This window comes from Cupressus sempervirens, chromosome 5 (genome assembly GCF_028749045.1).
Source record: "Cupressus sempervirens isolate cs-2001-9-10 chromosome 5, ASM2874904v1, whole genome shotgun sequence".
NCBI lineage: Eukaryota > Viridiplantae > Streptophyta > Pinopsida > Cupressales > Cupressaceae > Cupressus > Cupressus sempervirens.
In genome coordinates this window covers 269,801,267-269,825,338 of record NC_143122.1, presented here as the reverse complement: position 1 = coordinate 269,825,338, position 24,072 = coordinate 269,801,267, and the positions used below count along the sequence as shown (strand labels likewise).

Below are 24,072 nucleotides of genomic sequence, written 5' to 3'. Positions count from 1 at the left end.
GCCATTAACTCTAGTAGCAATAGCAACTCCAGCACCAACATCAACTACTGGGCTAGAGAAAGCCGGACTCATTATAAATGAAAATATTCACACAATAATATGACAAATAGTTGAAACCAACAAGGACTCAGATGGAGGTTGTACAAACCCTAACAGAGCTCATTTCCTATTGATCATATCTTGTCTCTACAATTCTTACAATATAATGATTTTAATTTGTGTGTAATCTATTTATTTTGTTTTAAACATTAGTTGACCTAAACATTTTTGAGGTGTAATCAATATTTTGATGAATGACAATATAAAAGACATTTATTTATTGAAAAACAAATTAATTTTTTTGGTTCCTATTTTAAGTGACTATAAAAGTACCCTCACACTCCATGTCAAAAGATCTATTCTATCATCATGCCATTTGTCCTTATTTACTGAAAGTTTTGTAAACACAAGTTTGATATTTTGGGTATTAGATGATATTTTCAAATATTCCTACCAAACAAGCGTAAGGAGTAAAGAGTCACTAAACTATGGCTATGGCCATGGTAGTATGTTGAGCAACAAGCACCTCAAGGCAATTTGCAAAGCTCGTCAGTAAGAAAGGCATTCAAATTTTGAAGAGGATTAGTGCCTGTGCATAAAAAAAGGCAATGTGAATAACTCATCTTCTTATGGTACTCAATTATTTGAGGTCTCTGGCCAAAGAGGTTTTTTGTGAGTCATGAATCCTCTATTTCATCTCTCACACCCATAATTTAGACCATGGGAGGAAACTCTACACGACTTCCCCAAGTTTCTTGTTGTCTTTGACCATGGCCAAAAGCTCTGCCAAACCATTGAGAAATTACCCCCATTTTCTTACCAAAAATTGTTAGTAGAAGGGGATTCAAAGATTTAGAGAGGAATTTTGGTTTTGGCATTCATCATGCATGCTGTGTATGGGGCGCCCCATCTTCGATAAGTGTGTTTCCCAGTAAAGTGGCAATTCTATTCTGCAAAGTTTCTTCAAGCCTATGCATGCCTAATGTTCTCACATATGCCACCTATAATCTCTTGAATTGGCAAGTTTTGGACGACAATTTTGGAATCGAGCTGGGAAACATAGTCTATCTTCATAATTTCTATGGGGGTTTGGACGAAGAATGGTTTGGTCTTGTTCATGTTGATATTGATGTCAAGGCAACTGTGGGATTCAAGGCTGTGGTGGATGCCCATAATGCTATTGCTCATCAAGACGTGGCTCAGGTAAGGGAATCTTCTATATCATTTGTTTTTAACTACATGTTTGGGTCAAATAATTTCTTTTAATTGTTGTGGGCTACTTGTTCATGAGGTCTTTGTAAACAGAAGACATGCTTACCATTACACTTGACCTTTTTCTGGAAGACTCACACATTACATTTAGTGATAGAGCACTTCCCTATGCAAATGGGAGGTTTTAGGTTACACTTCAATGATATTATATATATGGATCCTAACACGATTTTAGAGAATAAATGTATTGGGTAAGTAGAAGAAGGTTAAACTTTTTTGTTTATAGATAACAAGCTCTACAAATTATTGTTTGAAAAATTGAACCAGGACTACTAATCAAAATAACTAAACTGTTGTAGTGAGACCAACCTTATTGGCAGTGAAATCTAAGCCCATGCATTCAATTAGATTTAATATCAAATATCGATGTGACGTGAACTGAAAGCTACTAGAATTTTATCATTTGGAGAATTTGACCTCTTTCTCCCCCAACCTATAGAGTGCTAATCAATCTTATCTTTACTAAAATCTCAGTTGGCTGATTTTTGAGCCATCAAGTGTATCTCTACGATTCTCTACAATGGTAGTTGGATTCATTAATAGTTTTCTACTTCAAATGACCTTATAAGTTCAGGCTACACAATCTCATCAAATGGACTACAAGACTTTTCTTGCAAGGTGCTACTTAAATACTTTAAGGGTGTTTTTTGTACATAACTTGTCCATATGCTTCTTAAGAATGCTGATTTTCCTAGAGGATGTAAATGTACTAACATTGTTTGTAACTTTCGTGTTTTCCAAAATAACATTCTCATTGCATATGTAAATGTTATTTAAGAGGCATGTCTCCGTAGAGACATGTCTCTTTAACACTCATTAGTTATGAATAACATTTGTTTATTATGATTAAGTAAGTGATAATAACACTCCCTCTTAGCTAGGGAGGATAAACACAAGACATATATAACCTCAATGTAATATAAGAATATCTTCGATCAACATTTTGATATCACATTTGATATCATGAGTATGGCCTTTAAAATATCAACATGATATTCACCAAAACTTTGAGTAATGGTCCACAGAATATCAACACTTGATATTCACTGTATATTAAATAAGGCAATAGTCTGTAGAATATCAACAAATGATATTCACCATTTTGATATAACATTTGAGTATTGGTCTCCAAAATAACAATATATGTTAAATATTAACCATGATATTCATACTAGTCTGAGAAGTGCAAACTACACCTTAATCTTCTCCCTTTATATCATAGAAAGCATATATATACACTAGACTTGGCATTAGAATGGGTGGCGATCCTTGCAAAAATTATATCTTGTACTAACTATAACAAATTATTATGTTAGTTAAACATTTTATTATTTGCTTAAGGCGTTGATTTCTACAACTGGTGTTAGGGTTGACCTAGAGAAGGTCATGTCCCTTTAAGGGACATGCCCTTTGGTCTTGATATAAAACATAGGTGTTATTTTAGTTTGAGGACACACAATAAACATAAGTCTACTCCCTCAAGTAATAATACTTACACTAATTTATTGTAGGTATAAAACAAATTCAAATCAGAGTTAAAGGCGATAACTCCTCCTATCTTCAGAAGATTAAGAAGATCATCTTCAACAATATAAATGATATTATAGAAGTATGAGTTTTAAGAATGGAATTTGTAGAAACTTTACAATATATGATATTCACCAAATACTCTTTGAGTAATGGTCTTCAAAATGTTGAGATGCAAGATATTCACCAAGTAGTGTGAGTAATGGTCTCCTGAACATTAAGTTGCATGATATTCACCAAGCACTCTAAGTAATGGCCTCCAGACCATCAATTTCCATTACATTCACCATGTATTCAAAAAATGTTTATAAGGTATGTGCACACACTCTCGCATAGTGCGTACCATATAAACATCCACCATGCAAAGTATAATCTATCACAATCTGCATAGATAACATGAGGTATCCATCATTATAAAAATGTGCGTTATTGTAATATCGTCACCTTTCAATAACTTCTGCAAATACAAGTGATCATCATTTATAAGTTGTCACTTCCCCATGATGTACACAAGTGGTAGGCCTATTAAATCATGCAGTCATATGCATGATACCAAAAGTTTACATGAAGTCAAAACTCCCTTTGATTCTGATATGATGAAGATCTTCCAAGATCAACTGAAACATATCCTCTATCCGCTCCTTCAGATGGATGTGTTAGACTCCCTCTAAACATCAATCTTCTGAACTCCTCATCCAAGGTTGCCTTTGAAGATGTGTCAGACTCCCTCTGAATCAATTTCCCTTTTTCTGCAATAACATTCTCGAAGGAAAAGATCAAGGCACAGAGCTCTTATAGTACATTTAGAAATACAAATAAATATGTTAATTTAGATGTTAGTAATTTAACTCATGTCACTATCGTGTCAAAGTCTTCTATTGATGACGTGGACCCTTAATAGCCTTATGGTTTGGATGTTTGACCTATGTGTGGTCCTCTTAGCATAGGTAAACCCGTGCTCCATTTTTTTTCCCTTTTTCTTCAGTATTTCCTTCCTTCTGCGATGGGTTGTTTAGATATTATTCTCCCATTATTTGATTATATCATTGGAAACCACACTATCAACCTCGTGGCTGCTGGGTATATCCCCTCGCTATCCCTTTGTGAAGACAAAGATTTCCTTTTCTTTGGTCACTTGTATATCCTTCCATAGTGAGCTGTGTGTGATCGAGTTTTCAAATTTTCTTCCAATTAATATTTATCTTGCTGAGGTCTTCCTGTTGTCTATGCTCTACAATCGCTTCAGCCTACTACTATTTTGTTTTTGACTCCCTTGCTTGTAGTTCTTTTGGTGTCCACAGAGGCTCTGAATATCTAACATGCCTTCAATGTACGCCTCCTATTTAATATGACAACTAACATTGCTGAGGTCCTGAAATACCACGTTAGATCTTCATTTTTATTCAATCTTTATCTTTTCATATGAAAGAGAAGATATATATAACATTCACACCCACATAGGAGGAGACTCAGTTGCCATCTAATCGATAGTTTTCCAGTTATATTTTCAACTGCCACTCCAACTGCATGCAACTCTTTCCACACTGCCAACGATCCCTCTTTCTTTTTTTCTTATGTTTGACAATTCTTTATAAAGTTGCTGTGTAAGCACTCTCAAAACTTTGAAAATGGTAAAAAATTCGCTAAAATTCGTCATAAATTCCTACGGCGCTTTTTTTTGTCCATTTGCAGGAAATGATGTAATACTCAAGTTATTTTTTGGCGTTTGTTGCTGCTCAATTGTCTGGCGTCTGTTGCTCGAGTTCCGTCAGCTTAAGCTCCCTTGTCTGGCGTCTGACATTTCCGACTGACTGCATCTTCCATCTTCAACCGCGTCTTTGTTTTGCTGCGTTCATGTCTAATGGTCTGCATTTTCTCTTGTGTCGTCTGCATTTTGCTCCGGTGAAGTCGAGGGCCGATGACATTCAGCTAGTCCTTAATAATACTTTTACAATAGATACGATATATATTATTAGGTTTTAATATTTTTTTGTTTCGGTTTTAAATCTTTGATAAGGCCATTATAATGAATATGATTTGTATTATTAGATTTATATATTTTATAAAATTATAATTATGCAAACTAAAAGTTATTTTTATTACTTTTTTATCAACAATTTTTTTAATAATAAATAGCATAATAATATCTATCAGAAAAGAGTAAAAAATAGCATTATGATAATAAATAAAATCATAAACAAATAATAATAATAAATAAATTCAATATATTATTATTTCTTTGCATGAAACTTATAAACATGTAATAATAAATTGCATATTTTTTAATTTTTTTTTTAATTACACAAGTTGAATTTAATGTCGAATTTGTTTTCATTTTTTAACTCGTTGAATTTCATCTGAACTTCATAGCTGTCGAACTTGAACTCGAATTCGAACCTTGTGACTTAGGTCATGACCATCAGATATGATGAGATAGAAATCTATCAAAGAGCTATGTATATCATAGTAGATGGTGACCATCCGACCTTAATTGTTGATGTAAGAAACAAGCTGCTCAATAGCTGAAATCAACACCGTGGGCACATAAAATACCATACTGTCATCATCAATCTGGAGAACCCCTAAGTACATAGGTTCTATAAATGAGAATGAGGCTGAAAAACCATTCCCTATGATGAAAACACAACTCTCATCAATCCTCCACCAAGATCTATTCAATGGTTGATGTATGAAATCCATCCAACTCATATATAGGTTAGAATTTGGAACCATATATGGGTTGATCAAAGGATGAGCGACCGTAGTCAATTCACCACACTAATCCTGTGACCAAGATTCACCCCTAGGAACTATATTTGGATCCAAAATTATGAATTCAAGATCATCCTCTTTGTGACAATAAAAAAGAGCTCCCACATTTATCTCAAAAAGGGGATTACTGGAAGTTGAATCGACATCTACTTCAAACAAGGGGTTGTCTACAAGCTAAATATGATATGAAATTTTGGTACTTGGTCTTTTAGGAAAACTATCCAAGTCATTAATCTATTTAATGTTATCAAGCTCATTAATTACTTATTGGAAAAACTCCTGCCCCTCTTTACTCTCACGCTCCCTAGTTTGATTTGTGACCTTAACGTGATTTTTTGCTTCACGAAGAGCAATCTGTGTATCATCCAATGTCTCATGAGCATACTTAAGCTCCATGTTGAGCTCCATAATCTCATTCATAATTTGACTTAATTAATAGAAAAATCACCAAGGACTCATTAAAAAAAAAATGAAAACACATCATAGAAAAACACATACAAGATCAAACTAAAGGGTTATAATCATGAATCAACATCATTTGACACATTCGAAAGGTAAACAACTCAAATACTTGTCCTAATTTTCTAGGACAAATAGGTTAAAGGTTTAGGATTTGGACTTTAGAATTTATCTCCCCTCTCTTACCATTGAGATAATGCAATAGGGATATGCTCATCTTGACAATTCAAGGAAGTTGATACTGGTATCTACAATCTACATAAAATTTAGACATGTACAAACACAATATTCTAAGTTAAACAAATAATGGCAGGAAGTGGTGCATCATGTAGATCCCGACTAGCAGATGACTACCACTCGCTTCCTTAACCACATCAGAAATGCCATACATAAAGAAAACATACACGCACACCATACACATGCAGTATGGGGTAAGTATCCATAAGAAAACACATGATAATCTATCTAACTAATCATCATTAATAATCAAAATCACTAAATAATCATCATGCATACGTGAAGTATAGGGTACCAAGTAATCTCATCATATAATCAACTGAATGTGAATCAATATTTGATAATCTCAAAACAATACTACTAATAATCAAGCATAAAACTGGCCTAAAAGAGTTTGGCAATAATAGCAAAAATGCAAACTAGGGGCAAGCACTACATATGATTCTTTAGTTGAACCTCGATTACCTAGGTGGTGGTAAAAAATAAAGAGTAAATACAATAAGCTTTTAATGTTGATGTTGTATGAATATCTTTATGCCCATAGATGCATGTCATATTTCACCCTAGAGAATTTAATTCTAGAAATTCATAATGAATTAGAATTTACCTTTGTGAAATTTAAAATATTGTAGGCTATAATGACTCAAAATAACTAGATTGACAAGATAAACACAAGCATATTTTAAAAAATTCATTTTGAAAGTTTTTGGTCTTTTATGCATATTAATATAGCTTGGTTTGGTTCCTTAAGTGCAAAAATGACCCAAGATTAAGATTTGATAATCTAATTATCATGATTTAGCCTTGGGGATTCCTAATGATGTAAATAAACTAGTAACAAGTTGTTTACTTTTACACAAGAATATATTTGTATGATAAGCATTCTATCAGTAAAAAAAAGTGACTCCAAACGAAAAGACTTAAGTGAATAGATATAATTATGTGATCATTTTTACCTATCTTTTTTGTTTATTTGAAGATTTTTCTGATCTACAATAGTTTCTTTTATGTTAATATTTCAACTTATTTATTATATAATATTGTGTTTATTTTTATTTTTAAACTAAATTATTTTCTTTTTTTTTTTTGTTTGGATTGGTGGGCCGAATCTGATATCTGCATGCGGATCGAGTAGACTCAAACCCAAGAACTCTTGAATAAGAGGCTCACAACTTACTATAGTGTTGAAAGGTGTTCTCCCTTTTTTCATTTTTTTTTAATTTCATAATTGAATTCATGTACTCTTTTTGCCAATTTTGGAGGCTTTCAAACCTTGTTTACTAGAGAATGAGAATATCTTCAAATTTTAGATTTCTACGAGCAACATTTTCTTTGATGTTTCTTTGTGATCACTTTCTCAATTTGACCTTTAGCCAAAGACCTTTGGGCTCGTAAAGGGATTTGATTATTATTATTCAAACTCATCTCAAACATCTTTTCCATATTTAGAAAAAGTCTACCTTGGATTGAATCCATGGTCAATTTGTGGTTTTCAATAAAGATTTTAACTTCAACCATTCTTGAGTTATCTTCTTTTATAAATGCTTCATAGGATTATGGTCAAATGTTCTAGGTCATACTAGAAAGATTAGAGATAGTTTCTAGATACTCCTTTCACATATACAAGCCTTGCAAAGTCTACGTAGAACTTTATATACATCATCTTTGGTTCTAAATCTAAATAGTACACTAATTTTTTAGTCTACAACCATTATATGACAAAAAGACTTCATGCAATATCTGAATATCTTGCTTTGTATATTCTTACTTCTCTCCCTATAATGTATTGGTTGATCCATTGAAGTGTTGTAATCCATGTTGTCCTTTTGTGTTCACCTAGAAATTCTTAATTACATCTTTTGATTTTGTTTATGGGATCTTTTTGGACTTAGGCACATGATTTATCTGAGCATATTAGATATACGATACTTCTTGGCACATTATTTAAGTGTGGTTGTAAATTTTGGTTGAATCCGCTGAAACTTGGTTTTTGGTTTTACAATTTTTGTTGAATATTTGAGGAAAGATAAAATATCAACTCTTTCTAGAAGCTTCTATTGACTCACATTTACCCTTGTATATTGTTATGACCTATCCTTTGATGTTCTTTATATTTTGCTTGGTTGGTGACTTTGATGACCTTTGACTTGGTCAAACTATGTTTGTAGATATTGATTAAGAGAAATATTTAAGCTAAATCTATTACTTTTGTATTTTAATGGGAATTAGATGATGCATTAATGACCAGGTTAAAGATGCTTTTAAATTTTGTGGATATTATATGATGCCTTAATGAATGTTCATGAATCATGATATTAATGATAATGTTGCTACATCATCTCATTATATGAACATGATAGTAATTATTAATTTGGATTAGTTAAATTATTTTATCTATTAATGATTATAGCATTAATGTGTGGATACTAAGTCATCATATATTTTGAGTGTCTAAGTGGTTGTGGGAATGACAATACAAGGGTGTGGTTGAGGTAGAGGAGGCTAGCTCCTCAAAAGGACATGGTTAAATCATCTGGCAGCCCACACACCACTGAGGAAACTCTAAATGGACTTAGTTATGAATTTTGTGTTTATTTCTACCTTACTCTTTCTTGTGATGGTAATTATGAAATGATGGAGATGGGATAAAATAAGTGGAAATGAAATTTATAATTTATTGTAGAATCAAATGCTAAAAGAAATCTTTACATGATTGTATGAAATATTGTACTTGTAAACATGATAGGATGTTATAATTGGATGAGGTTACAATTAAATATTTGTTAAATTCACACTAGGCAATATGAATTTTTAAATTTAGTATTAAAAATTATACAAGTTGAAGTGTGGGATTTGTTAGCCAATGACAACTAATAAAAAGTGTGGAAACTAATTCCTTGTATTCATCTTCTTTAACTTTAGCACATTAAGTTAGAAGATCAATTTTTTATGTCCAATTTTTTTTAGGAAAACACCAAATTGGGTCAACTACAGACAACAAGGTAGTTAAAAGAGCCTTGGCAATATTCTTTGGGAATATCATTGGGTCTTGGAGAGTTGGAGAAGAAATGACAACAAGATAGGAAGGGAACCAAACTTGTAGTTGGCATTTACTATCTAGAATTACCAGGTTCCTATTCTTATATTTTTGCATTAAAGTTTTTTTCTTGATATCTGAAACTATAATTAAATTTGAGAAAATATCTTGATAGGTTGAGTTAAATTGTAGCTTAGTAAATTGCATTGTATTGACTCTACATGTTTGAGCATTTTTGTATTGTATTGGCCCATGTGTTGAAAAATGTCATATTTGTAATGGATGTGTGCTTGAACCCTTCTGTAGCATGCATATATAAACAATTCCTATGCTTGTATTCTTACAACCTGCATGCATATTCATCTCTTTCTCCAAGGGATCAATTTTTAGAGGATTAAAAGGGATATGCCTCAAGTGAATCACACAATGTATGTGAGTTCCTAAAGATTGATATGATAAGGTTCTAAAATTAAATGATACACTTATCATTCCTTTAGCAAATCATGTTGAGTTCATTTATTCATCAATGATATCGCCTAATCCTCGAATACTTCCCTACCACTACTACTTAAAATGGAATTGTGTTGTTTGGATGTTATTTAGGGATGATTATAGTGTTAGGATTAACCATAGATAGAAATAATAATTACTTGCAAATATAACTAATATCATAAAATAATAAATCACATAGAAGAGAGCATAAGACACAAATATTTAACGTGATTCACCCAATCCTTGGGCTATGTCCACCAACAACAAGATCAATATTATTATTATCCAGCAATTACAAAGCATAATCCCTTACAACTCAATACCAGTTCAAGTAGCTACAATCTCATCATACATTATGAAATCCCTGAACCTAAGACATTTTATACAAGCTTCTTGTCGCTTACAAAATAAGGGCTAGAATTTAAGTCATCCAATAGAAAAATAGTAGTTGACACCTTTTACAGTAATAAAGTCCCATGAGATCTGCAGAAGTGCATTGGGGCTCTACCCCAGGACTCCACAAGGGGTGCTATCCCTTGACCACAACTTGGGGGCGTTGCCTCTAAACCCTTGTAGTAAAATATGGGGCAAAACTATGCTAAATAAAGTGGGGAAAACTTAACCTCTAAGTCTGATTAGGCTCCACATCATGATATATAGAGCCTTGCCATTGTAGAACATGTTGTGTCAATGCTCCCTTGTAAAATAAACTACATGATAACTAAATTCTTTAAAATACGAGTGGTTAGGAGGAATTTTCCAGCTATATTGGTACTTTGGGAATTAGTTACTCTCTTTAGTTAGATAAATGGTATTGTGACCATTGATCTTAGAACTAATCCAATGAATGTACTAGAAATATTTTATTTTCAATATCTAAACATTCTTCTTAAATGAATGATGTACATATGGATATGTACCATAGTGATAGCTCTAGTGTAACTAACTAGCTACACCAATTTGAAGAATTTCTTGCCTTAAATTGAACAGTTGGTTTGAGAAGAGTGAAAGTATGCAAATGAATAAACAAGTTACAATTAATTGGTAGGTACTAAGAGGTTATGTTTCCTTCTCTTTTGCAAGAAAATAACTTCAATGTATTATATGTAATCATGCATTGATCTTACATTATAAGTCTTCCTTGAAAGGTTAATTAGCCTAATCATATCATGTCCATTAGAATGGACCACACAAAATTAGAAAAAAAACAAAATATTGATGTCAGCATATGAATGACCCTGTGACTTTTGAACATAGAAGGGATGTACTTAATTAAGTTTCCATTTGTTAAAACTATTTTGGTGTCTAGATCTATTGTGTTCAACATAAAAGTGATGTAATTACATTGTATCTCTGCATCATAAATGGTATATAGGTAATGCATTCCTTATAAATTAGTCAATCAGATTTTAATATAGCGTGACACATTACACATAACCACTTTTTGGAAAAGAACAATGATTTATATATATTTTTATATATACATATATGTTGAAGTTTTCTTAATTGTTTTGGCAAATGCTTTACTATTGCATTAATAAACAAAGGATAAGTTGAACTACAACATTATGGTAAATGCTTGATTATTATATTAATAAACATATACGTTACACTAGTCTAGCTGGATAGATGTTCCATTATCTTATTGATAAACAAAGACTACTTCATCTTGGTACTGATAAAAAAATATGCTACATTAGTTATTTGAATATATGCTTCAATTGTGTTCATTAAGGAGTAGAACATATGCTACATAACAACAATTTTGATTAATGTTGTTGACTATATTATTAATTGACAAGGATGTGAGCCAGTATTAACTAATGAACTAGACATGAGTGTGTTATGTTACCTTATGAGATGGGTGCCAAGAGTGGATAATCGGGGAGGGATGTAAATGGATACATTATTTTTTTTTAAATTTCTATCACATAGTCATTCTAAATTGAAATGGATACATTGTTTTTGTTTATTTTTATCAATAATTTTGGATTAAGTGCTTTGACCAAAGTTGCTAATGCATGTGTTAGATATTTTTGTGTATTTCATTTCCCTACTACTTCCACAAATTATGTTCTATGTGTAGGTAATATTTTGGGATTGTAGTTACTTTCACGACTGCACCAGATCCATCTGATCCTCTTGTTATGGGTTGATAGGCTTCTCTAACTAGGGTTGGGGTCTTATTCATGTCAGGAAGAACCTCAAGGAAGCTAGCCTCTTTGTGGTATGGCGGTAGAAGAACTTGGGCCACACTCCTATCTCAAACAACAAATAGACAATGTCCAATGGCTAGGGAGATAGGGACTTACAGATAGACACTAAGGTCTAAGGGCATTTCTTATTTTCATATATATGTCTTTCTCTTTCATGATATGGTATTTGAATGATGTACATATTGTTCCATGTTCAATGTGTAGGTTGACATTTTCTATGATGCTCATTAATAAATGACACTTCAAAGTTATGTATAATGTATTACTATGTTGGAATGAAGTTTGATGTGTAGATTTACTTTCTTAAATTGTATTTTATTAATGACATAGTCACGTGATGATATATGTTTGATAGTTTGGTTGACATGTGGCTTATGAAATGTAATTAATTATGTAGTTTTTCATTCAACATGTAGATCAAAATCTAGTGTAGTTTATATAATTATTGAATTGACTATTATAGTCAACCATTGACTTTACTTGACTTTTTTGCATTTAACATTCATTGATTAGGTGACAATATCTAGTAGAATTGGGATCTAACATGTGGTATAAGAGAAGTGTTAAACCTTGGGGCCTTGGGATATTGTACTAAGTGCATAATTATTTTTGGGTGCAAGTGTCGAATTGTTACCCTAACCACCATAAGTAAGACATGGGATAGGTTGAACAATGGTCCACAAAATGATAGATCTAACGAGAGGTTGAATAAGATTTTAGCCCTTTTTACCAACAAGGAGCCTTATTGCAAAAACAAGTTTGTCATATGGATACCTTGGAAAATGATGTGAAAAGTAGACATGGCAAGGATGAAGCTAGGAAGAAGGATGAGGATCACTACCTAGAGGCCCCACATAGGCAAGATGAAGAGAAGAAGAATAAAAATGAAGAAGATAAATTATCATAGGCACACAAGAAGTTGAAGGAAGATAGGAGGAATGAGGAGAAACAAAAGATGGAAGTTGACCATTGAGTTGTTGAGAATGTTACTGATAGAATTCAAATTGTAGTTGATTTAAGCAAGGCCCTCAAGAAAGGTCACTTATCCTACCTTCAATGGCAAGAAACCCAGGGAAGATGTCGAGGCATAGATAGCTACCATGGAAAAATATTTCCCTTTCTGGAATTTTATAGGAAAATCAAAGGTAGTATGAGGCACTTGTCAGCTAGTTGGTGAAGCAACAATATGGTGGGAGAATGTAATGGCTTAGAAGAAGATACATTATGGTGAGATCTCATGGGAAGAATTCTTGCATCTATTTTATAAGAGGTGATTGCCTTAGTTATTTTATGATAAGAAGGATACTGAGCTCTACAAGTTGATATAGGGAGTTAAGACAATTACTCAGTACCATGAGTAGTTCTATCACTTGATTAAATATGTATCTCAATACCAGAATGATGAATTGTTCAAGTTCCATAAGTTTTTTATGGGATTATGTCTAGAAATATACAATGAGGTAGACATGTACAAGCCAAAGAAATGGATTATTCACTTAGGAAGAACCTCAAATAGGAACAAAGGTAGAAGGATGCAATCTTGGTGAAAATACACTACTCTCAAGGATTCAAAAGGAAATTTTAGGATGATAAACAGGAGAATAGTGGACATCAATAGATTCGGAAAATGAAGGGGAAATGATCTTTTGGAAGGAATTTCACTTGGCATTCTTGAAATAAGAACATATGTTATAATTGGAAGGATAAATTAGAGGGTACAGACAAGGATCTTGAGGCAATTATTTTGAACATGGAGATGAACATTATGCTAGGGATTGTCCACAACACATGAACTATAGAGAGGGAAAATCCTCTATGACACCACATCATAAAAATGTAGTTGTTGATCATAGACATGAAGATAACTAAATTTTTCATGTTCAATTCAAAATTTCATGATTCAGGGTTGATGTCAAGGAGCTCACTTGTCTCATTGACTATAATGTTATTTGAGTATACGAAAGAGATGTATTGTAGTACAAGGTCTAGTGGGATAAATTTTTGGCATTACCACTTGGAGGAGGATGATGCACAGGATGTGCATGGACCTTTTTCTTATTTCTTTTGGATATTTTATGTGTGACTTCATCTTATTAGATATCTGGGTGTATTGTGTGATTGATTAGACGTCAAATTGATATCTCTTCCCAATGGAGAGGGATGTCACAACCCAACCTTTGATGTTCTTGATATTTTTCTTGGTTGGTGACTTTGAAGACCTTTTTCTTGGTCAAATTATATTTGTGGATATCAATTGAAAAAGATAATTATTTATGTTAAATACATTAATTTCATATTTTAATGGAATTAGACAATGCATTGATTACTAGGTTAAAGATGCTTTAAAATTTTGTGGAAATTATATGATGCCTTAATGAATATTTATGAATCACGATGTTAATGATAATGTTGTTACATTATCTCATTATATGAACATATTAGTAATGATTAATTTGGATTAGTTAAAGTGTTTTATGAATTTTTGATTATAGCCTTATTATGCGGATATTGACTTATCCTATGTGTTGAGTGTTTGAGTGGTTGTAGGAATGATAAGATGAGGAGGTGGTTGAGATAGAGGAGGCTAGCTCCTCAGAAGGGGATGGTTGAATCATCTGGTAGACTACACATGACCTAGGAAACTCTAATTGGTTGACTTAGTAATGAATTTTGTGTTATATTTATACCTTACTCTTTCTTGTAATGATAAATATGAAATGACGAGAATGAATAATATGAGTGGAAATAAAATTTATAGTATATTGTAGGATCAAATGATAAAGTGAAATTTTACATGATTGTATGAAATATTGTACTTGTAAATATCAAAGTATGTTATAATTGGATGAGGTTACAATAAAATATTTGTTAAGTTCACACTAGGAAACAAGAATTTCTAAATTTGTTATTATATATCATACAAGTTGAACTATGGGATTTGTTGGCTAATAATAGACAATGAAAAGTGTGGAAACTAATTCTTTGTACTCATCTCCTTTAGCTTTAATGCATACAGTTAGAAGATCAACTTTTGATGCTTAATTAAAAAATTAGGGAAATACCAAATTGACGTAGTGCAAGGCAAGAGAATCCCCAAAGGAGATGTCCTAGCCCCCATAAAATAATCACATAGCACAAATAATATAATAATTCAAGACCAAATACCAATTTAGAACTCTTTATTCATAAAATAATTGTTACATGCAATGTGCCCAACTATAAGGCCTTCTAGGTTATGGCCAAATAAAATAGCAATTACAATAATAGTTCTGCAAGATCCCTCAAGATCTAACTCAATTTCTAGCTAGGCTAGATCTGCAACATAACAACAATCTGATAGAAACCTCTAATATCTCAACTTGTGCTTGCAAGCCACCAAAAAACCTCCTTGTTTCTAAACCGCAGCCACTAGCTCTTCTCCAAATTCATTATCTCAGCTACTCCTCTACTGATGATAGTGAGTCCTTCAAATTATGATCCAGAATAATAATCCTCCATTTATGATTTCTACATGAACTCAAGCTCCTTATATAGCTAGCAAGCCACAAGTTGGCTAGTCAAGCATTTAATTACATTATAGGTCCACCTTGGAAAAGTAATCCAAAACTATAGAAAATATGAATAAAAATTGATACCAAGTTATATTTAGGTCCACACATGACATAATAATATTTCCCTAACTTAAAAAGATCACATTTCATCATACAAAACCGTGCAAGATGAAACACTCCACACATTTTGCAAAAACTGGCCAAAAATCGATACCCGAGGAAAATAATGATATCTCCCAACTCTTAATAAATTAGGACTTGAGATATTAACTAAAGGTAGAATTTTAGGTCCTATTTAACCTATTAAATGCAAAAAATCTGATTCATTAAGGATACATAGCTACACATCCCACAACTAGCATGCAAAAAATAGAAAATATAGCTCCAACTGCAAGGTAAAACAACTTTAACTTCAACACAATAACTCCAATCTCTATGTTCACATAAGGAAAGGTTACCCAATGTACCTTGAAAAATCCCCCAACCACACAAATCATAACTCCAAAACTTAAGCATGAATCCCCATCATACATGATTGCTGACTTCCCTAGGATGCTCCTACATCAGACACCCTAAGTGAGAAGAAAAGATGTTCTTAATGGCTAGAAGAACATTTTTCAAGGTTCAACACATAAACCCTGAACTAGTTCATCACATACATGTCCTCCACCACATCAACTTGTATATTCTTTCCTTTATTATTCTTTTGCAACTTCTTTTCTACAATTGTCATCTTCACATATATCTTTGGTGTACAACAGGTTTTCTTTCCATCATTATATCTAGCCCTTTCAAAATCCTTTAACTCAACTTGGATACCAATACTCAGGTTCCTATTGAGCTCTTCATTCCACAAAGGAATCAAGGAATTCTTCCTACCACCCTTCTCAAGCATAAACACATTCTTGACACAATCATGCACAACTCTGCAATCATACTGCCAAGGTCTACCAAGTAATATGTAACAACTACTCATGTCCACAATATCAAACAACATTTGATCCTTATATATCCCAATCTAAAATTTAACAATACATTTCTCCCTCGCTTCTAGAGCATGTTCATCTTGTAACCAACCAATCCTATAAGGACAAGGATGTCTTACCCTCTTTAAACCAAGTTTTTGAACCATCTTTTCAAAAATTAAGTTATCAATACTACCACCATTTACAATCACATTGTAGATCTTACCACCATACTTACAATAAGTCCTAAACAAATTCCTCATTTGACAAGATTATAGTGTCTTCTTTCCAAGGAAAACTATTTGAATCAACAAGTTATCCCCATCCATCTCAAGTTCATCTACAGAATCTTCATCTTCTTGCACTACAATAGTTCTACTATCACTAGCCTTAGGACATTCATAAGATCCATGTCCTTCTTCATGACATCTATAGCAAGTACTCTTAAATGCACCTTTGTTTGTTCTCTTCCTCTATTCAAAAGTTTTTAGTTCATCGGCAACTATTTCTTTATGCTTCACTAAGTGATCTTGCTTCTCCTTTCCTTTACGGTTACTGTGATGTCTTCTCTTCATCGTCTCTTCTGCTCTCAAAGTATATTAATAAGCATCCTCAACCGAAGTAATATTAAGAATACCAACCTAATCTTGAATATTCAATATCAAACCATTAATATATCTAGCCACCTTCTCCTTAGACAATTCTTTAGGTTCAAACCAAATAGTCAACTTGTAGAACTCCTCTATATAATCTTTCACAATCATATCATTCTACTTTAGATTCTACAATTTCTTAAACAACTCAAGTTCATAATCTACAAGAATGAACTTAGCCTTCAATTTAGTCACCATCAATATCCATCGATAGTAATTTTTAATTCACCTTATTCTTCTTGATCTTGCTATGATTCTTTCCACCAAGGAGCAACATGCCCTTTCAACTTAGTTAGTGTCAACCTCACCCTAAGTGGATCTTCAATATCCTCTAACTCAAAGTAGTCTTCCAATTATCCAATCCAATAAATTAGGTCTTCAGGATTCAAATTACCTAAGAAATTAGAAACTTCCATCTTATGCTTCAATTTCAACTAAGATCCAGGCCTAACAAATTGACTAGCCCTATTTCCCATAGGTGTGTCCAAACAATCAGTTCTACCCTCACCACTTGATCCAACAACTTCAAAGTATTCAACAACTTTCTCATAACTATCTTTAGTACCCATATGTCAAGGTAAACCACATATATGACTTACGATCTCAACAATCATATCACTCTTCATCAGTGCCATCTCAGATCTAAAACTAGCTTAACCTCCTCCATTTTAGATCTAAAATCTTTTTTAACCTTCTTTGCAATCCTTTCTTCCACAACATCACTAAGATTTTCAATCACCCTAGGGTCCAATATTCTTGGAGGTCTCTTCTAAGATCTTCACAAACCCTCTACAATAATCAACTAGATCATACCTTCACTCTGATAATCTTCACCCTAGGTCCTAGTGAAAACTACCTCAACTTCGGTGATCTATCTACACACTTAGGAAAAACATTCGCTCTAATAACACCCAACATAGTGCAAGGTAGGAGAATCCCCAAAGGAGATTTCCTATCCCCCAACAAATAACCACACAGTGGAAATAATACAACAATGCAAGATTTGATACCAATTCACAACTCTTTATTCATAAGATATCTGTTATATGCAATGTACTACACTGTAAGGCATTCTAGGTTACAAAAAAATATAATAGCAATTACAATAACAATTCTACAAGATCCCTCAAGATCCAACTCAATTCCTAGCTAGCCCGAATTTGTAACATAACAACAATATGTTGGTCTCAAAATTGGTCTTGATAGAAATTTACTAAGTTCATGCCAAGTTGCAATGAGTGCCGAGTGACTCATGTGCTAAGTAAATAGTAAGTGAAAAACAAATAGACAGAGCCAAGAAAGTTTGAAGTGCTGAGTGAATAGTTAATGCCGAGAAAATTCAAGTGTCGAGCCAAACATAATTATAATATGTGCCAAGCACTAGTATCAACAACTGTCGAGTAACACAGAATTGGCCTAGTTATTTATGATGGCACAAACAACTATGTAAACCATTTTTGAGCTAACATATGGATAGATCTTGAAGCTTTGAAGATAAGATAGAATCTATTTGATTCCATATGCGATCAACATGTAACCAATTAGAAAAATGGAAGGAATTGAGCGAGAAATTTGGATGAATCTCAATCGTAGATTCATACCTAACCCTGAGCCACCAAAGTCTTTTTAAAGGGAGACAAGACCCCATAATTTAGTATGAATGCATGGGAAGAGGTAATGCTAGCAAAGATTTGATAGCAGTGAAAGGGGTGAATTGATCAACATACATTCAAGGTGACTTAGAAGAAGGACAAAATTGCAGAATCAGTGAGCAGAACAAAGGATCAAGGTTTAAAAAAATTTATATCAAATCAGAGAGGATAGAGATGAACTGAATTGGGATATGAAATCAATAATATCAGATTATAAGTGTATTAGATCAAACATTCTACTGTACTTTCTAACAATTGTATCATCAGAATGAAATCCTTTGTATTAAGGTTCATTTAACAATCATTGAGAAATCCTTTAACAGGGTGACATTCCAAGTGAGTGTTCTAAAGTCCTTTAGCCAGGCACACTTTTAATAGGGTGTTAAAATCCTTTAATAGGGTAGGATCTAAAAATCCTTTGTAAGCCTTTAACAGGGTAGATCATGAGAATGGTCAAATCATGTAACCTTAATAGGTGAACTTTATTGTTGCAGTAGTGAAGAATTGTGGGTATCATCCCCACCCTAGTTTTACCTTCTCATTGGAGAGTTTCTAGGTAATCATATTTGGTGTCAAGCGTTTATGTGGATGCATTTACTTTACATGTTAATACTTTGTTTTAAAGTTCAAATTTTTTATTGGTTAGAGTTTATACTTTTGATTCACCACCCCCCCTTCAAAAGTATACATTTCCCATTTGTAAGTCCAACAATCAGTATCAGAGCTAAGTTCTCATTAGGAGAAGCCTTATAGCTTGGAGAAAAGATCTTAAGATGGAAGTCTACAAGTTGGGAAAAACCATTGAGAATCAAGAGATTGAGATACATCTCTTACTACAACAATTGAATGAAGCTAGAGATGCCTTGAGAAGTTCACTAAAGAGAAGGAAAGAGATTGTGATAGCTGAAAATGACACTCAAAAAAAAGAGATTGACACCACAAAGCTATTTGTAGATGGTAACTCCTATAAATTTGATGCAGCAATTACAGATCTCATCAATAAGAATAGAGCATAAGTTGAGGAGATCAGAAATCTCAAGTTGGAGCAAGAATCACAAGCAATATTATTATGTGAAGTGACTAAACAAAAGAAAAAAGCTATAGAAGACAAGGCCATGATTGAAGAAGACAAAATAATTTTGGTTAATAGATTTATCTAGGATTTCAAACATGCAATTGGACACCCTAAGCCAAATGATGAACACCCATCATGAGTTGAATTTCAAGGACATTGAGACAACTACATTGAAGTTGCAAAATGAGCAACGACAGAATGACTTAAAAAGAGAGGAGTTTGCTAAAAAAATTAACAAGTCAAATGAAGCCATCAAGTACTTTGAGAAATTATTGAAATCTCCTAGATCTAGTAAAGACAAATCAAGATTGGGCTACACAAGCACTGAAGAAGGAGAATCATCCAAAGCTGCTAAGGAAAGAAACAATAAAGGTAAGAACTCTGGAGCTTGCCCCCAGTGTAGAGTGCAAGAGGAAGAAGAAAATTGAATGGATGGATAAGTGGAAGTGGAAGTGGAAGGCAATGGATACATGAGGACTAGCATCTTCGAAACATGGAGGAAGAGGACACATGTCATGGAAGGTGGAATTTTTATGTTGACTTGCTAAGAGATAATTCTTTAGTTGCTCCATTTCTATGGCAAGGGTATTTTTGTTGGAGGAATTGTGTGGGCTATGAATGGAATCGTATGTAGTGGAAGAGTAATGAGGTGGATTTCCCTTGTCAAAGGTAGAAGAATAAGGAACATGAGATGGATGCGAGTTGGGTATGAAATGTTGAGGATGAATTTGATATGTAGGTTGAACGGGAGATAGAAATCCATATTGTCTTTGAAGATCGTCAACCATTTGATTAAGCCAACTCGGATCCATGGATGTTAGATGAAGAGTGATGAAAGATTCAAGGATGGATGGAATATGAACTTAGGACTAGGAGAAATTTAGGACTTTGTGTTGACTTGATTTGAATTAGATTGGACTTGATATTGATTTGATTGAATTTGATATTGATTTGATTGAATTTGATATTGATTGGATATGATATGATTTGATGAGGGTTTGATTTGATTTGATAAAAATCCTATGAGATTATGAACAAGTGAATGTGAGATTTGAATTAAAGTCCAATGTTGATGACAATACTCCTATGCCCAAAGTAGAAGATTGATGCAAAGTTGAATTAGAAGAAGATGTGAATGAAATTAGGAAGATTGATTATGCAGGAAGATATAAATGGATTGAATTAAGAATTGATTTGAAAAGAATGAATTTGACAAGGGATTGGATTAAGAATCATGAGGATGAATCATTGAATGAGGTAATTGGATCTTGATGCAGATTATGAAACATGATTAGGATGAAGATTATGAATTTTATTAAATGATTAAGAAAATGAGGAAATGATTTGGATGAATAGAGATGATTAAGACTTCAAGGAATGGTTTGAATGATGAAGACTAGAGATTTATAAGGTTGATGAATGTGATGGAAAGAAGAAGTGACGTGGAAGTGATTTGGAAAACTTGACTAGGGGAATCTAAACCAAGACTTGTTTTTGTTGTTTTTGAAATTGTTTTTTGATTTTTTGGATTTTTATGTTTTATGATTTTTTTGGATTTTTATGTTTAAGATGAAAAATCAAACAAGGAAATATGTACAAGGCAAGTGTGTTTCAAACACTCAAGAACGTCAAACACACCAACAATCCTATAAAGTTTTGACTAGGATGTACAAGGATCAACTAGAGGACGTCCTCGATATACACAACGTACGTGAGGCCCAAATCTATAGATGAAAAAAAATATTGCCACACAGTCGGGGGGAGACGATAACCCAAATCTCCTCCTTCACTTCCCAAAGGTATAAAGTTCTTTAGGGCTTAGCCAAGAGTGACAATATTATGCTTTCAAGAGAAGTGTCTTTCAATTCACCTCCCGATATTTATACTCTGCCAGAACACTGGAGTTGAGGTCGTCCCAAGGGTTGATGAAATCCCCAAGCAGGCCTCCTAAAAAAAAAGAAAAATAAGACCACTTATTTCTTGTGCACCCAAGATCACCCAAAGGCACGAGAGGAGAGAATAAGTAAGCGGCCTTGGGGTTTAAAAGACACTTGTTCATTCCCAATGGAGCTTTAAGTTTTCTATCTACTTGAAGACACTCATGATTAAAACATACAAGGTTCTTTCCAACTTTAAATAGCGCTAACGTAAATGAAAATGCTGATTCGTCAACAAGAAAGTAAAGCGAGTGTGCATAAATGAAATGTTGAAAATGAAAGATGTTGAAAATAAAGTCAATTTCTTTTAGGGCATTCAAGAGTGTGTGACTTCATTTTATGCACCAATTCCAAATGTTGCTTCTACCCTAAGCATTCATGTCAATTTTAAACACCAAGTCTAAATGTTTTCTATGCCAAGATTCATCCATTCAAATGAAAGTGATTAATCCATACAAGTTCATTAACTTTTGAGTCTAAGTGATAAAAATCACTTCAAATTCCTTTAGTGATAAAAATCACTATTGGTTTGTTTTATGTCTTTCAAGGTTAATTCTCAAGAACAATAAAACATTAAGAAAAATCTGCAAGAAAATAGGTTAGGTGTTTAAAATGCTCCAATCTGCAATGCTACAACAAACAAGTTAATTAGCTTCAACAAAAAAATTTAAAATGAAGGCTAACTATGGAAAAATTTTATTTTAACTTTTTTTGTTACTTTTTCTACATGTAAATATGCTTAAAATGATCCAATTCCTACAAAACCACCAAAAGTCAAAATTTGATTTATACTTTTAAAAAAATTGCAGACGACAGAATACAAATAGAGACGACAGAATGTGCAGACGACAAAAAAGCAAAGACGACAGAATAGAAGGTTGTCAAAAAAGTGCAAACGCCAAAATAGGAGGTTGTCAAAAAAGCACAGACAACCGAATAGGTCACAAAATGCACAGATGACAGTTTTAGAGGCAGAGACGACAATTTAGTGCACCCACAACGCAGACAACAACCTACGATGCGAAGATGACAAAAATTTGGAGACAACAAAACAAAAAAAATTTGAATTTTTTTGTAAAAATGCAAAAACGCTAATTTGCACAGACACCAATATGTGCAGACGCTAAATCTGCGTAGACACCGATTTGCAAAGACAACAGAACGCAGATGACACTGCATTCGATGCAAATGACAAAACAAGGTTTTCAGCGACAAATCATGGATTTTTTGACAAATTTTTGGATGAAAAATAGGGACGTGGGTCCCACCGAGCGTGCCAAAATGTGTGTTAGAAAATGTGACCTGATAGTAGCATGAGTTAACAAACAAACATTAGTTAAAAAAATCTTGAAAGTGTATCAAAGATTCATCAAAATGAAAGGAACAAATACTAACTAATGCTTGCTTGGGTTTCGCAACCCTAAACAACTAACAAACCCAATCTTCTTACGACCTCTACAGCTCAACAAAGGCACCCATAAGAGGTCTTGTTGGTGTGTTAAGATGGGGGGTATGTTTGGTGTGCTCTCCCAAACACAGCAATGGAGTGAATCTCTTGAGTCGATGTGCAAGTGTGAGTGAAAATAAAATATGAACTTAGGCTAGATGAAATGAAGAACACCTCAAGAAATGGCTATGGAGAAAGCCATACTTGAAGGTATTCAAGAATGAAACTATGAAATGCAACAAAGAAACTAAATAGATATTCAAGCTAAACTAAGATGTAAATGAAATGGAGACGAAAAAATGCATGTAAACTAAACCAATAATGCAAATGCAAAGCTAAACCAGCTACCAAATGGTTAGTATTCACCTAAAAATCTCTATGAAAACTCAAACTACAATGAAAATCCTAGCATGAAAATTCAAAATGGCATGGTAACAATGCAATAATGGGAGATACCAAATGTTTGAGACAAGGCCTCTATTTATAGGCTCAAGAGAGGGCTTGGTGAGGTGGCATCCATATAGATGCCACATAAGGTGACATGCAAGCCATGCAAATGGTCAAGAATTCAAAGTTTGGTCACACATGTGTGAGAAAACTTGAGAAGAAGAGTGAGAGACAAGAGTGCAAAGGGGAGTGTGTAGGCATGCCATTTCACACATGTGTGAGCACACTCTTAGGCTAATGAGGGGGATTAGAGAGGAGATTTGGAATGATTAAGTGGGATTAGAGAAAAAGTAG

At 33.3% G+C, this 24,072-nt stretch overlaps 1 pseudogene; it reads left to right on the top strand.

Annotated features, from left to right (window-relative positions):
• The first annotated feature begins 527 nt into the window (after positions 1-527).
• LOC149555603 (uncharacterized) lies at positions 528-23,055 on the top strand (annotated as a pseudogene).
• The last annotated feature ends 1,017 nt before the right edge of the window (positions 23,056-24,072 follow it).